General features: G+C 32.0%; 1 long non-coding RNA gene across 1 annotated transcript; it reads right to left on the minus strand.

Annotated features, from left to right (window-relative positions):
• Positions 1–5,096: 5,096 nt before the first annotated feature.
• LOC139502272 (uncharacterized) lies at positions 5,097–17,425 on the minus strand. Its single transcript, XR_011658770.1, has 2 exons — positions 13,883–17,425; positions 5,097–5,474 (listed from the first exon to the last, which is right to left on the minus strand). It is a non-coding gene; the product is annotated as an uncharacterized lncRNA (long non-coding RNA).
• Positions 17,426–17,663: the final 238 nt, after the last annotated feature.

Raw genomic sequence — 17,663 nt, forward strand, 5'->3', positions numbered from 1 at the left:
AAAAATGTAGGCGTTGTATATTAATTCAGAGCAAGTTCAGAACTATTAAAATACAAAATTTCCTTGAATTTGATGCACTTTTTTATTTTGCAAAGATACTATACAATATTCATTCTAATCTTGATGCTAAAACAATATATCAAACACATTCTTACATGCGCGTACCTTGACATCTTGTTCGTTCAAGTAAATATACAGAGTGCTTTCGACCTCCTAAATATAAATAAATGGTCTGCATTGTTTCATTGGTGTAAGAAACTCAGTTATGAATACAATTATGCTCGACTTAATTGTTAATGTCTGTGTCATTTTGGTCTTTTGTGGATAGTTGTCTCATTGGCAATCATACCACATCTTCTTTTTATATTAACTATATTGTATGTATCAAACAAAACATATATTTCTTTTCATACTTTTGTTTCTCCATAGAAAAGTATCGTAAAAAAAGTTATGCTTAAGAGCAGGTGCTGGTAAAAACTGATTTTAAAAAGAGTACAATAAAAAAAAAACACAAACTGAGTGACATTTTATGATTATACTGTGCATATATTGTCCACGTTAACTTGTATTTTTATCCAATTGATGAGTTAATATAAAAAAGATGTGGTATGATTGCCAATGAGACAACTCTCCAAACGAGACCAAAATGGCACAGAAATAAACAACTATAGGTCACCGTACGGCCTTCAACAATGAGCAAAGCCCATACTGCAAAGTCAGCTATAAAAATCCCCGAAATGACAATGTAAAACAATTCAAACGAGAAGACTAACGACATTATTTATATAAAAAAAAATGAAGGAAAAACAAATATGTAACACATAAACAAACGACAACCACTGAATTACAGGCTTTTCAACTGAATTTTATAGTTCGTTCTTATGTTGTACTGTTACACTATTGTCCCAGGTTAGGTTAGGGTGAGGGTTGGGATCCCGCTAACATGTTTAATCCCGCCACATTCTGTATGTATGTGCCTGTCTAAAGTCAGGAGCCTGTAAATCAGTGGTTGTCGTTTGTTACTATTTTACTTTACTTTTCTGAAAGTTATCTAGCATATATAGGTAACCGTCTCATTGATTTCTAAGAGGCATCGTCTTCTTTATATTTATATCACTGATATGACCATAGATATAAGAATATTTGGTAAGAGTGCCAATGAGAATACTCTCCTTCCAAGTCATAATTTATAAAAGTAAACATTATCACAGGTCATTGATGTTTGATTGCAGAGAAAAATAGAGGGTGAAAACCATTGGCCTATTTTTAATGAAGACCATGACTTTTTGTGTTGACATCTAGTTTTTCAGCAAGTGCTCTTATTTTTGTCGTTTGGCTCAAAATTTCTTTTGTACATCTGTAGCTGTATGTTAGTGTATAGTCTTCAAAGACACATCTTTTAAAAAATGTTAAAATGACCCTACAAAGAAAAGTTTTATTTTGACGAAATGCGAACTCAACGTCACAGCGACAGTTTAAGTTAACGGCTAAGTTTCAAGATAGTTATCTATTGCAACTGATCCAATTTCATATTAAATTTTTCACCGTATTACATAAAACGGTTGAATAATTTCTAGTTTAAGATCAGTGACTTGAAACGAAAAGCTATCTTTCTGAAGATCAATAGAACTGAACGTTATTTTTTACTTAATTCAGTGGGTTTCCCAATTTAGTGTGCGTGTACCATTTCAATTGAATTTTTAATTATCCTTGCGTCAGGCTGCAAAATAAGGACGTGTTATCTTATGTGTTTGTTTGTTACTACAAACAAGACTTAAAGTAACTTAGGAACCACATAAGCAGATCCATGTTACTACAATAAAAAATATAAACAGATCAATTATAAAACATTACCGCTAATCGTTTTTATTATTTTAGAACAAAACAATTTTGAACTTATCGAAAAAATGTATAATCCTATAATAGAAACTGTTTGAATAGCCTAACCTGAAGTTGGAATGCATTATTAAATATCTGTCTTCGAATGAGGACATAGATAACTATATACAAAAGTTTTCTCTGGCAATATTGTGTAAACTTTACTGTGGTATTCTTCTTGTATTGAAACCAGCAGCTGTGAGCAAAACAATTGCATTTCTTTCCTTAGAAAGCATCTTTTTTCAGCCTTATATTCGCTAGGCTTTAAGATGTTTGCTTTTCTTGCAAAATTATACATTACATGTTTAGCCTTTGAGTTTTATTGTGGTACACTGGTGAAAATCATTGTTGCACAAATCAATATTCATGGCAGTATTGATATGATTTGAAATGTTTTCGTTCCATTGTTCCATTCGTTTTGTTTCTTTCTTTGGTGGAGACATTTGTCTGACACACCCGGCGGTTTTATCATCAGAACAACAAATGTGTAAATCATTTGGTCATTTGGTCAACGAAGCATTCAAGTTAAACCTCCAGTATGCGTTACACTGAACATGTTTGTATCTGTAATAAAAACTGTGCTTATGTGTGTGCTCCGTCGTGTTCAATCTTAAGTTTCGTTTTGTAAATTTTTATTTGTCTTTTTGTCGTTTTTCGATTTGACTGTCTATGAAGTAGAAAGTTTTTCTTCTGACTCATGGTTATTGGTCATCGCTTTGTTATACCACTGCCTCGTTTTTATAAGTTATTTTGTCAAAAGCCCTTATTGTATTCCCACAAATTGTCAAAACAGTCTGAACGGCTTGAAATGCAGGCTACATGCAAACACTATTTTCAGAAGGATATTGTTCATCACACGCTTACAACATATTTAACAAACCTTTTTAATACCCAGGGTCCATATACAAATCTCAATGTACTTGATGGATAAACATGGCAAGTCTTATTTTTTATTCATCTCCGGATAGTCAATCCTGTCTTTTTGTAGCTTTTAAAAATGAATCGAATATAATGATTAACCATATATGTAACTTTTTAAATTGTGTGTGTGTGTGTGTTATGGAATGGTGTGTCTAGTTCTTAGGTGTATAATCGGCATCTCCTTTTATCTATCTAAATATAACAGATATGTCAGGACTGAACGCAAACCCGTATATCTTCCGCGTGCAAAATTATAAGCTAAATACAAATATACAAACTAATTTAATCTATTTGTCATGTTTATATCTCCAGTTTAAATATTTCATGATATTTTGGAACGAGATTTGAATACAAATAACGTCAGGTAATTATGGACTATAAAATTTATGTTAAGTCAACAATTTAAAATACCATAAACATACTTATGATTTACGCGATATAAACCAATTGGCTGGGGAGTGTTTCCGGAGTGTTTCCTTTATTTGTGTCGTTATATATCCTGTTGCTTTATCAATTACAAGCATCCTGTAGTACTAAACGTAGCAACTTTACAACGCACTTGTTTAAAATCAGATTTACAAAAAATCCGTTTTTAATTTCTAGGTATACGTAAGAAGTACTTTGATATAGTAAGGTTCCTTAAAAGTCAAGTTAAAAGAAGTTTGATGTACATTTTTCATTTGTGATTAACTCATTGACATTCTTGACATTTCTCAATTATGATTTGAGAAACCTAACCTTTTTTCGCATTTTTCATAGATATATTGGCCACATGTCAATTATGCATGTCTTTGTGTGTCTGTGCCTTTCTATCAATTTATTATATTTTAAAATGTTACCGACAAGAAATTCATATGTTAAACTATTTGATTGTTTTAAAATCAATGAATCTCAGCAATTATTTTTTTCTCATACAACTGAGAACAGTGATGCCAAAAATGCAACAATGTATACTGCATTTCATAAAAAATGATAACTTTTTTAAGATAAAAAAAAAAGTGACGGTTCTAGTTAATGACATTACTTGCTTAGACAACTAATCGAACTTAAACACTTTGTGGTGTAAGGATGACTTATATCTATCTGTTTCCCTATGATCTAGATTATGCAGCAATGTGGGAGACTATGTTGACAGACGTTGCTACAACAGTAATAACAAGTCTTCTACTGGTAACCATCCGTGCAAAAAGCTATTTCCATTATGTTTTTTTTTCTAGTTTACAATCAATTATGTGGCCTTTAATAGTTTTTAATTAGATGCAATATGATATCTCTCTCTTTATTTTTCAGTGGGTATTTTTGTGTTGAATTACGGTCACAACATATTTTTGCTGAATAATTGACAATTTATTCATTTTTCAACTTGTATGATCAGAAGATAAGTTTTGAAAAAGTCGTCATATATACCAGGATTGAAATTTTGTATTTGCGCCAGAATCGTGTTTCGTCTACAAAAGACTCATCAGTGACGCTCGATTAAAAAAAAAGGTGAAAAGGCCAAATAAAGTACGAAGTTGAAGAGCATGCAGGACCCAAAAATTCCTAAAAGTTTTTCCAAATACAGCTAAGGTTATCGATTCCTGAGATAGAAAAGCCTTGGTTAATGGTTTTTGGTTTGTGTTGTATATATAAAAAAGAAGATGTGGTATGATTGCCAATGAGACAACTGTCCACAAGAGATCAAAATGACAGAGACATTAACAACTATAGGTCACCGTACGGCCTTCAACAATGAGCAAAGTATGTTCTTTACTACTCAGTCTAGAACGTTGGCAGTTTAGAGCACGACATACTGTTTCTACATTTTTGTTGAAAATCGATTGTTGACCTCAAGATGTCATTTTGTGTTGTTGGGTTGTTGTCTCATTAACGGATACAAATCATTTCCTTTTTATCCAGAAGATGTAACAATAAAGAAAGCTTAAGCATTTTAATAGATTCAGCCGTAGTAGTATTATTTGCTTTGTTTCTATCTTTCTATCCTGTCCATTGATGTCCTCACTCTTCAATGATGAATATATTAGGCCATTAGTCTCAATTGCGTTGATTCCTATTTTTTAATGTCGTGGTCTATTAAAGCCGACTCTACGGTATGGGTTTTTCTCATTGTTGAAGGCCGTGCGGTTGCTTATAATTGCTTACATCCACTTCGTTGTAACTTTGGTGGATCATAGTTGACTTATTTATCATACCATATTGCCTTATTTCTATATGGAAGATTTTTTTTTTAATTCGCCTTTATTGCCCTCTAATTTGTTGTATTTGTATAGTTTAAGAAGTTAATTGAAGATTCTCAATTTGTGTTTAATATAAACATTTACTGAAATATAGCAAATTTTATTACAAAAACAAAAACTTTAATTTGTAATCAATTACAAAATTAAAATCAATATAGTTAGAAATATAAAAATACTATAAATTTGAATAACGCATAGAGATGTTCTTCATGGACGTTGTATAATCCATAAATGTCACTAAACAATCCTTTATAGAAAATGTTGTTGTTCGTCTAACAGTAAATTAATTCTAAATTTAAATGAGTAAAAGTCCGATAAAGTCCAATTCATAGAATACATAAAGAAATCGAGTAAAAATGTATATATCACAGTTAAAGAATTCCTGATTCCATCCCGAAGTTCAATCAGTGCCTTTTCTTCGTCTAAAGGATTGCAGTGCTGAAAAGAGAAAAATGAAAATGGTTACTTTTGAACGTTAAACAATGAACTTTTTTGTGTCCTTGTATTATCTTCCTCATTGTAAACCATGGTCAACAATGTTAACGCTGTCATTACTGTTACATCTAGCAAGAGTGAGAAAAAGAGAGAGGTGAATTTTAAGTATGCTGTGTTGATTTTGTCGGAGAGGGAGAGAGATGCTTCGAATAAATCTTGAGTTAAGCATAAAATTGAAAATGGATCAGAATGGATCTCTATCATTGAAAACCATAGTCAACAACGTAAACTCTCACATTAACGGTAAATCAAGCGAGAGAGAGGAAAGAGAAAGAGAGAAAGAGAGAGATATGCATTTTATTAGTATTCTTATTTGATCTTGTAGGAGAAGGAAAGAGATATGTTTCGACGTTTATATATTGTGTGTTAATTAAGCATAAACTGGAGAATGGATCGCTATCATTGAAAATCATAGTCAACAATGTAAACTATGTCATGACTGGTAAATCCAGCAAGAGAGAGAGAGAGAGAGAGAGAGAGAGAGAGAGAGTGGTAAATCCAGCAAGAGAGAGAGAGAGAGAGAGAGAGAGAGAGAGAGAGAGAGAGAGAGAGAGAGAGAGAGAGAGAGAGAGAGAGAGAGAGAGAGAGAGAGAGAGAGAGAGAGAGAGAGAGAGAGAGAGAAGAGAGAGAGAGAGAGAGAGAGAGAGAGAGAGAGAGAGAGAGAGAGAGAGAGAGAGAGAGAGGAGAGAGAGAGACTACGTTTAAAATGTATATCATTTACAAAACCATCATAATGAAACAGATTTAACTAAGTACATATTTCATGTTAACGTATTTTATAGATTCGATGAAGCGAGCCCAGCTTCATGCATAGATTAACATTTACCAACTGTAACAACCTATTTATTGAATATTGAGGATTGTTGTCGTAGTCGTTCATGGCGACCCAGATGGACTTTTTATCAAGATTTTAAGAATATAATAAATGGATTTATTTTATTTATGATCCTTTGATAAGAGCATAGGGTGTCATAAGGGTATATATAAATATATATGAGTAAAATCATTAAAATGATGTAATGCTCACTTCTTAGAAAAGCTGCGCATTTGTTGCAATTTGCTGCAAATTTTCGAATTTTCAGTTCTATTCCACTTTGAATGGATTTCTTTTTTAAAACTTCACATCTCTCCCTTCATTTTACCCCTGAAAAGTTCACTCATCTATATGTCATTTTATTGTCAAAGGTTAATGGACCGCAGTTTTTCAGTTCCTAATCAATTTATCTGTCCTCTATTCTGTAAATATTGAATATTGGAATAGCTTTAACAAATCTTTGTATTTATTTTACAGAAACCAATTGTTCGTTTTAAAGGATCAAATTAATATACATTGAAATATCCATCCTCATTGTTATAAACCGATTGACTAATTGATTAATGTGTAAAAATGTTTCAACTTGTTTTCGACATTAACATAGTAATCGATTTCGAATAATGAAAACGTGTTTTGTCCAAAAAAAAATGCATCATATCAAATTGTATATATATACATGTATCAGTAAAATTTTGGAAAACCTGCATGCTAGAAAGAATTGACCTTGCACACTCTAAACAAGACAGGCCTAAATTCACACCATTAGCACTGCATATGCAACAGTATAAAATTTATACTGTTACATATGCAGTACAATTTACTAATCAAAAGCTGTTGTACACGATTTCTAATCATATTGTATTGAAAAAGCATTCGGAACATCAGACGAAAAAACCTGTTGTTTACAATAGTAAATAAAATTGTTTCCAATGGTAATTGGTAACAACGGTCAAATTATATCTGTAGTAATGATGGCCGGTAATAGGGTGTGAAATTCCTAACCGGCTTTGGTATCAATCGTATATTAGATGCAGCAACACGTTTTTCACACTCACTAACACAAATACAAGGCATGTTTTAATATACGTTCAGAGAAATTATTTTTCCATGATGATTTAGAAAAACCAAAAGTTTGTTGTCATTGACAACAACGTCATTAAGCATGGAACCGATAAAGAACAACTGATTTTACAGAACATTTGGTGCAGATTTCAAAGCAAAAGAAACAACAAATACAGAAACATTATTTATGTTGATTTATAACGAACTACATTGTATACAATTCGCGTTTTAAGCAAATACACAATCATGCCAATTGGTTCCACAACAGCATAGCATTTACTATTGTACTATAATGAAAAGTGACCAAAGTGACTCTAGACCATACTAAAAACATGCGTGACAGGTGTATTCAACACGCGACTTTAAGTATAAACATTGAACTTCAAGATCCGTATTTTTAGGATAGAATAACAATAGGTTAGAGAGCATAACAGGGTAGTAAATCATGTTAAAAATATGTTTGATAGCGCTAAAAGGTTTAAGAGATAATTGTCAGGTATAAAAATTTGCAATGAAAAAACTTAATGTTTGCACAGAAATTCACTTTATGTAATACCTTTTTTAAACAATTATAAATCATAAACCTATATATTTATGTATGACGTATAGCTGTAATTGAAAAATAATTTACAGGGCACCTGCAATGATCAAAGCATATCCTTCAAAATCAATAACAGTTACGATCTGTCGCTTGTTGACATTTGTTGTCCCTATTACTATTGGTAACTGGGTTATCTATTATTTGTACAAACATCAGTATTAAAAATATCGAATGCTGCTAGCCGGACATGTCTTGACACGAGGCTTAGAAATCAAAATGCCGGGTTAATCACAGTACATGAAGAGGCTTATTTGTATTAAGTATAGGCTAGTATCTTATCAAGGAGATGTCAAGATATTAAAAGTATAATCATCCTTTATATGAGGTTTCAATTATTTATAACATCGAAGGCTATAAACCCAAAGCAGTGTAGTAGAGTTGTGTCCATTATTGTATTAAAACTCGCGGCGCATGTCATATTAAACTTCAAAGCTTAACTTAATGCTTTTGGTTTTTTTTTATACAAACGTTATTGTTTTTTTTTTAATAAATTGATAGAGTTGGGTTGTTTAATTTCATATTGCTATACATTATTGTAACGAGCATATCAAATTGTTAGTTTAATTGCCATGTGGTGCAGTTATGCTAAGACATATGCTATAGCATAAGACGTGAGCTAAGGCATGTGTTGCATTTATGCGTTGTTTCTGTTGTATGGAACATTAGGAACAGTATGTCTCTTATCACTGGGATATATAACTCTTTACGTATGCATGAACTTATAAATCCTTGGCTTTCAAACTTTGGGATTAGAATGTTCCTTATAACGGTATACCCGAAAAGGAGCTTCGAACGCACCGAATTTATTTAGTTTTATTTTCTTTGCAAATCTTGCCATTTTCAGTTTCAGTCATTCATTATCACTGGACTAGTATATATTTGTTTAGGGGCCACCTGAGGGACGCCTCCGGGTGCGGGAATTTCTCGCTAAATTGAAGACCTGTTGGTGACCCTCTGCTGTTGTTTTTTTATTTGGTCGGGTTGTTGTCTCTTTGACACATTCCCCATTTCCATTCTCAATTTTATGTATAAAATATATAAAAACATTTGTTTATCTCAAGTTATATCTTGCAAGGCGTTTGTTTGTTTGTCTAATTTCCATTACAAAAATGCATACATGCAAGTCATACACAACTGAAGTTAATATTTCTCTGCAAATTGATGATAAATACTATATTTAGTCTTTCACAAGTATTGTAATTTTATAAATTTGTAACTGAAAATTCAACATTTTATTCTTATATGTAAAGGTCTTTACAATCGCTTTTTTGTTGTTGTCATTGTCAAAGAGTCCGCTATCGCGCATTGGGAATGGTAATAAAAGACCACATCGCTCGTATCTTTTGTCTATGAACAAGAACAGTAACCATTTTTAAAGACAAACAGACATGACAAAAGTAAAATAACAAAACTACCGAACTCCGAGACAAATTATGAACGGAAAGTCCCTAAGATCGACTCTTTGAACATCATGTTCGCTCTTTGTGGGCAAAAGATTTATATTTTCATTTTTATTTTTTCAGATCAATAGTTTTTAACTCTTCAAATTTGCATCAACTAATATTGGTTATATGGGAAAAATAATGACTTTTATCTATGTGCAATGCTTTTGAATGAAATAAAAAGAAATTGCATAAATATTTGACTACATTCTGTTGTCATAGTTATATGTTACCTCATGCAACAATTTCATTATTTTTCTTATTCTCGAGCCATCGCTTGACCGTCTTGGTTCCAGCCAACTTCTTGTGCTTCTTGTACTAAGGCACATAGACCACAGAACCACCAAATTAACAAATCATTGCAACAACTCCCTTCTATTCCTTTCTGTTCACGGATTTTCCCTCGGATTTTTGTTACAGCATAGATATTAAGAATTGGTACAAATGTTGCCAGAGCACACATGATACAACTTTCTCCAACTTTCTCTGCATTTTTTCCAAAGACAAAACAAGGGACAAAATACGCAAATATGCAGGTTTTACAATCGTTAAAACATCCAAAGAGACCATTTTGCCATTCACCCATTTTCTTAGTTTCACAACCTGTGTTGTATCCCAAGGTTTAAGTAATAGTAGTTGCTATGAATCTATTAGATGTAAACATATGTGTTTTCTTTTATACCAAGAAATCACAGAAATTTGATTGGATAAGATGTTTGTGAGTTAAGATTCAAACCAATGGGGCATTCAAGTAAACTATATATAACTTAATGGTTCTTGATGCTGACATGTTTTGGCATAATAAAATCATGATCAATGCAAGTTAACTTTCTTTTTGATGGTTCTATAGGTTTAAAGGGTTGATATAAGAGCACACCATGACTTTTCTTTTATCACTGTACAATGAAAGTTTAATAAAGCACATTGATATTAATGCATGCACCAAAGCATATGAAGTTCAGCTTGATGTCATTCTAGGTTGATATGTACCAAACTTTATATTGTTTGTTGAATTTCCTAGACAAAAAGCTTGCGAATTTCTGGGTGGATGTATTAATGTCTTTTAAACAAAACAAACTTGAGGAAAACCAGACCACAAGAGTTAGTCAATATCAATTGAGTCTCATTCAGTGTAAGTGTTAAAACGAAAGCAGGGTAGCAATCATTATTTTGATTTTTTTACTCGTTTTATTGGAGACTGCTGCATATTCAAAACATTTTTAGTTTTGATATACTAGTAGAACACATTTCTTTTTATTTAGATACTTGTAAATCCTTTCGACAAAGCTGGTTTTTCCGGCTTTGGGAAGGTGTTTTCTATCATGTGATCCGTATTTAAAAGATACCCGATATCTTTATATCAAATGACCAACATTTTAGATAAATATCATTGCACAACTCTTAACATACGATATGACCTGGAAAGAGTTTAAAGCGTAGGCCGAGGATCTGGTATGTGGTCAGTGTATGACACCTGAACTGATTAGCACAATGCCGCATAATACTCTCTTTATCATACATTACCCACTTTATCACTTTATATATCTACTTAGTCTACTATAGGGAACAGGGAAATATTGCATAACTTTAATATAGATATTAAGGAAATATTACTTCACTTGCCAAATTTAGATAAACGATAAACGAGTTTTGACTTTTAATTTTATGAAGGCATACTCCCTTTTAAAATAAAACGTAACCCGGACATGACGCAACCTAGTAGTATGGTGAAACTTGAAATAGCGTAAGCTGTCGTGACTTATTAACCACACCGTTGCACACAACGATTTACCACAGAATTTGAGAAATGCACTGGGTACGAGCATATCAGGGTTCGGTTAATATAAAGATTAATCATTATGGTTGTTGTTTGCTATGAGGTTAAGATTAAAGACAATAGTAGGTTCAAAACAGGATAATGTATTCTAGTTATGGTTGACATATCTTCCTGTTGACTACCGGTTTGACAATGCACTAGCACGTGAAGTCTCGTATCGAATAATTTCATAAACACATCAATATATCGGCCTAACGGGGATTGATATAAATATCCACCCTTCAATACTTATTATTCACGTTATTAATTTCAATTGTCCGATCGATTCTTGTATATTTGAAAAAAATGAAGAATTTCTCAACTCAAGTTGACGTACAATCGATTTCCGATAGATACCGTTTTAGAAAGTAATATCCTATCACTAGCTATAAGAAGGGGATGTTTAACAATCTCTTATTACATATGCATATTGTTGAAAACTGGAAAATTAACAAAAGGCTTTGTTCTATTAATTGTAAATCGGCAAGGAAGCGAAAAACACAACAACACAAAGAACACGTATCGTAAGGATATCAAGTTTGCATTTCTTCCCTATATGAAAACTTCGGATAGTATTTATTTCTGAAACTGCTACATGCAATTGAAAAGAAAGGATACATGGATATGATTTGTTTCACAATAATACCCAAAATGCAATCTTTGGAATTATACATAAAAAGTAAAACGCGAATCTCCAAAAATAAATTCTCAACAAAACTTGTGTTTAACCTATTCCTCTTTTAGGAAAATGAAATATGCTTAAACTATAGACTAAATCAACCACAATTTCCCAACTCCTCCGAAAATCAGTCGTACACACAAAACAAACACCAACAATCAACACATGGTATACAGAAAGCCTGTGCCATTTAATAGAAAGCCCTTATATATCTATCGTACATTTATGCTAATTTTGTAACAGATGATCAAAAATTCTTTTTATTTAGAAAAACGATTTGGTTTGAAAGTTTTCCGTACCTTCAGTATCCTTACTACAAATTGGATAGCACATCCTGAGTTTTACAGAGATGTTGTTTAAAGAACCCTTTTATGTAGATACGATCCATGTTAACTCATTGATCCTTGTTGGTAATTGTTTTTAAAGGTACTCAATTTAACACTACATACAAAAAGATCTTTGAATATTGTTTTCTTTATCGGCATTTACATTGCTTTGGTCTGTAATACATCGAAACAGAACTTAATATATTTGCTATACTGTTATGAAAACTTGTGCTCTACATCCTGTCGAAACAAAGTACGTATAAGTGTGGCATTACACAAGGTCGGGCTTTTCTCAAACTGTTTGTGACGATTGTTTGTTTGCTAAATCAATTTAAAGTTTACAGATAGTTATTTTCGTATGGTAAAACGTTATTCATTTATAATTTTTAATGACATTTTAATTGATTTTATTTAGAAACTGCGAGTACACTTCGATCTGTACTGTAGGTATATTGTCTTTATGCTATTTTTTTTGTGCTATTCCAATTGATTTTTACAGTTTTATCTTATGTTGCGATGTTTCACCGCTGTCATATAAAAAGGGAGTAACCTTAAACGCCTAAATACATCCGTAACCTTAACAAATTCTTTATGTGTGTCACAATTCAGGAATATGTACTCAGGAGTTTTCGTTGGACTCTGGTTAATAGTTGTTTCATTAACAATCATACCACATCTCCTTACTTTTATATTCAAAGGAGTATTAACGTCTGTACTTACAAAAATAGTGACGTAGAAAGAAACTTCTATGTTTTATGAAGACGAGATAAACATAGATTTTACTTTAAAGTATAAAGAGGATACCGGTTTCAACGGCAATGTTTTCCATTCAAGAAATATTTTAGGAAAACTGTTACTTTTCAAATCTCAATTATCGTTGTGTCTTGTTTTGAAACAGATACAGTAAATTGTAAACCTTAAAACCATCACCACATCTCAAGTGAAACCTATAGTACTAACTCTTTATCGAAAGTTCACGGTCTACGCCCATATGTAATTGACCTCTTTGTTTGTGACCTTTTAAGATATGATAGAAAAGCTGAGAAAAACCGGTTTAGGATAATATTTTGTTAAAATTTCGATTGTATTATCAAGAAATTAATACGTATGCAACATGTCAGTTTTAAAACGTAAATGTAGCTTAAATTCATTTTCACATAAATGTGATAAATCAACAAATCAACTGCTATTAAAATTTACAGTGCGTAACATGATTATAGTGCTTTGCGTTGTAAGCAAATTCAAATATTCTTTTTTTTTTTTTTTTTTTTTTATCTTTTTCCCTAATAAGGCAAAGTATTATCAACCAGTGTCTCATAGTCCTGGTTAAAAATAAATTTCAAAACAAATGAGACACAGTAATAGGTTGCATAAAAATATCATTTTAGTTTTTTTGGAAGCAGGAAGTTTTAAGCCAAAAGCAATTACCGCTACAAGATGATAGCGCTCATCCACAACTAGCCTTCCTGTCATATCAAACCTCAATTTCCAAAATACTATTTAAAACATAAGAAACTTTAAAATTAAATTAAGAGATCTTTCTACAATTGCCTGTAGATATTGATTTTTCTCTCTACATGAAATGAAATTAAGAGATCTTTCTACAATTACCTGTAGATATTTATTTTATTCTCTCGCCATCAGTTGGCCTTCTTGATCCCAGCCAACCTCTTGGGCCTCTTGTACAAGAGCACAGATACCACAACACCACCACATGATTAAGTCATTGAAACAGCTGCCTTCTATCCCTCTTTTTTCTCGAATCAATCCACGAACTTTTGTGACAGCGTAGAAATTAAGGAAGGGGACATATAAAGCCAAAGCACACATAATACAGCTTTCTCCAACTTTTTCTGCATTTTTTCCAAATACATAACAAGGAACTATGTATGCAATGATGCAGGTTTTACAATCATCAAAGCATCCAAATAAACCATGCTGCCATTCACCCATTTTGTCTAGTTAATAAATGTACAGTCCCCGTGTATGAAGCTTACAAGACAGATGACACCTGTAACCTGAAGATACCACCTTATTTATACCAGTAGTTTACGTGAAATTTGATTGGCTTAAAGAAGAAAGTCAATACTGATAAACTGAATGTTTCAAGTCACATGATTAACCTGGGTATGCATATGTGGTTAATATTATGGGAAATACTATAAATTAGATGATTTTTACAGTAAACTGTTATTAGCGTAGCACCATAGAAATAGATCTGAATAATTAGCTCTATTGTGATAAGAATAGAAAATGAATTTTTGCCTTATTTTTTGTAACAAGGAAACGGGTATTATAATGGGTTCATTGTATTTAGCCGCCATTTGTCACTGTTAATTATATGTATGCACTGAACAATAGTATGTTTTTAATTGTATTAATATATAAAGAAACTGATAAAAAACAAAGAAACTGATAAAAAAAACCATCAAAACACATAAATTTATTCAAATTGTAACAAGAATGTAAAGCTTACCACATATCTTCTTATTTAAACATTACACAAGACTACTTACACCTACGTACAAAGTTTACATATTGCGAAAGACTGTAAGATAAATTTTTGATAAAACTCTAATAAAGGTAATAAGTAGGTTAATAATATACCTACAAAGTTATCATCATTTAAACTTTCAAATGTGGTCATTATTATGACGGCTCATAAACCTTGCCAATACCTGTGTATTTATCAAGATAAACTACACAATACTTACACAGGAATTTCAGAAATAAATATTTTTAGAAATGATGCGTTGTCAAAGTCCGCAAGAAAGGTAAGAAAAATATGGCTGGAAAATAAAAAGGTCTGAAGCACATTTGGTAAATATCTAGAGCAATTATAACTAAATAGGCGTGTCATGAATAGGCTTGGATAAAGCCGTGATATTGAGACAAACGGACACTGGACTTTTTGTTATATTCGTATGGTATTATCTGATTTCATTAATCAATAGAGAGTTATAAGCATAGTGTGAATGAATAATTTCTGGACTAAACTGTCTACACCAAGGATTTTATCAAGTCGTATTTGAAACGGTCAATGGTCTTATTTTTAAAATTCTATTTTTCTTTTAGACTTGTGACAATACTTAAAAGTTCACTAAATGATACCCTTTTACTGTGAGACTATTCACTGGACACTATTTGCCCCCCTCCCCCACATTGATTTGAAATATGTCTCTTAATATTTTTTTGGACCAGAGCATAAATCCACAACAACACAAAACTACATGTCATTAAAACCGCTGAATCTTGTCTTTTTCTCATTTATCCGCATACCTTTGTAACTGTTTATTTATTCAAACAAAATTACGTTAATTAAGGTAACTGTAAAGAACAAATGGTAAGAACACCAATGGACATACAGGAGAGGGCACATACCGCATTGCTTTCTCCGACTATTTTGACATTTTACCAATTAAAAACACGATACATTATATGCAATAATGCATTTGTAAACGTCATAAAAAAAAATAAAAAAATACAGACTGAGTGTTCGGAATTCCGGGCGCTTAATTTGTAAGACGGAATCTTTGATAGAAATAATAGTCAAAGAAACAACATCTGCTTTTGACTTTGCCGACAGATGATACATGTATGTCTTCTATTAAGATGAAGAGACGATTTAACTTTAAAGGGCGAACCATTTATTGATTTTATGTTTAAAGGGGAGGGGGGGGGGTAAAGAATTGTTAGAAGAGCTTCCATCTGTTTCCGTTGTCACAGTGATGTAAATTCAACTTAATTTCGTTGTTAATTTTTTTTAAATTGCAATAACAAACTTGCAACTTGTAATAAAAAAAAACTGTCCACGTTAGTGTAAGTATAGCCACAAGGTGTTAAAGGGTCTCTTTACATTGTTTTCTCATTTTGTCTATTGCTTTTGAGAACACGGGGGCTTGTTTCGTGGGTCGTATGATGTTTCACTGTTAATGACTGTCGCTATCTGTATAGGATAGAAAACGTAATTGACAGTGAAAGCTAAACACGCACCTGTGTTTATAATAAGGTTAGGTAACTCAAACCCTTAACCGATTTCAAGGTATGGGTTTTTTTCCAATTACAGGGCATTGTGATTCTTTGTTTACATTGGATACAGATAAGATTTGTTATCAGATTCTGATTCTTCAATCAAATTCACAAATAATATTTTAGACATCAATATTAAATCTATTTAATTAAATAAATGTTATCATCTACACTGCATCGCGTTTTGAAATATAATTATTATTTAAAGATATTATGAGTTGATTAATTATATATGTAAAGCACAAATGGTTGTACCCCTTACTATAGCAGTTTCCACGAGATTATTATGTACATGATATAAAATACAAGTACGCTAAAAAGCTCCATTACAACATCTATCCAAGTATTACTGACCAGAAATATGAGACCACATTCTAGTTATTGCTATCTCTAATAAGATAACAAACTTTTGAGTGTATGTTTAAAAGCGGTGTACGATCATGGAATGACCACCTCTAAACATATTAGACTGTAGACGTATTCAGAGGGGTTTTGCAAACAAAACCAAACAAAACCCCTTTCACATTGTGAAAAGTAATTAAACAAATTCACCAAAAGAATATGGAAAAAAATAACAAAAAAGTAAGCTTTTACCTAATTGCAATTTTCAAATACCCTATAAAATTTGACGCTCCTTACATCAAATCCGTAAGCAACTGTTGAAAATGATAAGATCTGATAATAATGTACACCAAAAAAAGATATGATTTTTCAACATATTTAAGGAATGACTGTAATATTTTTTTCTATCTATGAAGAAATAACATAAAAAAATGTGGTGCACACTGAATAACCTGCGTAGCGGGATATTAAAAAGTGTGCACCATATGTTTGGTGGTATTTCGAATAGGCAGAACAAATATAACAGTAAGCACATATAATTTAATTCTAAATTCATCTTTAAAGAGTAAATCATTAAACACGTTGATAACGTCAACGTGACAAAATAATGTTCATGAGATGATACAAAAAAAAAATCAGCTAATCAGAAGACCTGTTACATCCAAAATTAAATCATTTAATAATCAGTAAATTTGGAAATAATAAATTTAAATCACTTGAGCAAAGTTATTTTTTTTACAATAAAGATAATACTCGTATCTACCTCTATACCATATTCCCCCTCTAAACACCCTTACCATTATCTGTCTCTCTAAACAACAATTTTCTCGTCTCTACTCCCTTGCCATTATCTGCCCCTCTTTATCCCACTCAACCTCGCCGGCCTCTTGTAATAAAGCACAGAAACCACAAAACCACCATATTAGCAAATCATTAAAACAGCTTCCTTCAATTCCTCTCTTCTCGCGAATGAGACCTCGGACTTTAGTTACAGCATAAAAATTAAGTCCAGGGACGTATA

Source organism: Mytilus edulis, chromosome 13 (genome assembly GCF_963676685.1).
Source record: "Mytilus edulis chromosome 13, xbMytEdul2.2, whole genome shotgun sequence".
Classification (NCBI taxonomy): Eukaryota; Metazoa; Mollusca; class Bivalvia; order Mytilida; family Mytilidae; genus Mytilus; species Mytilus edulis.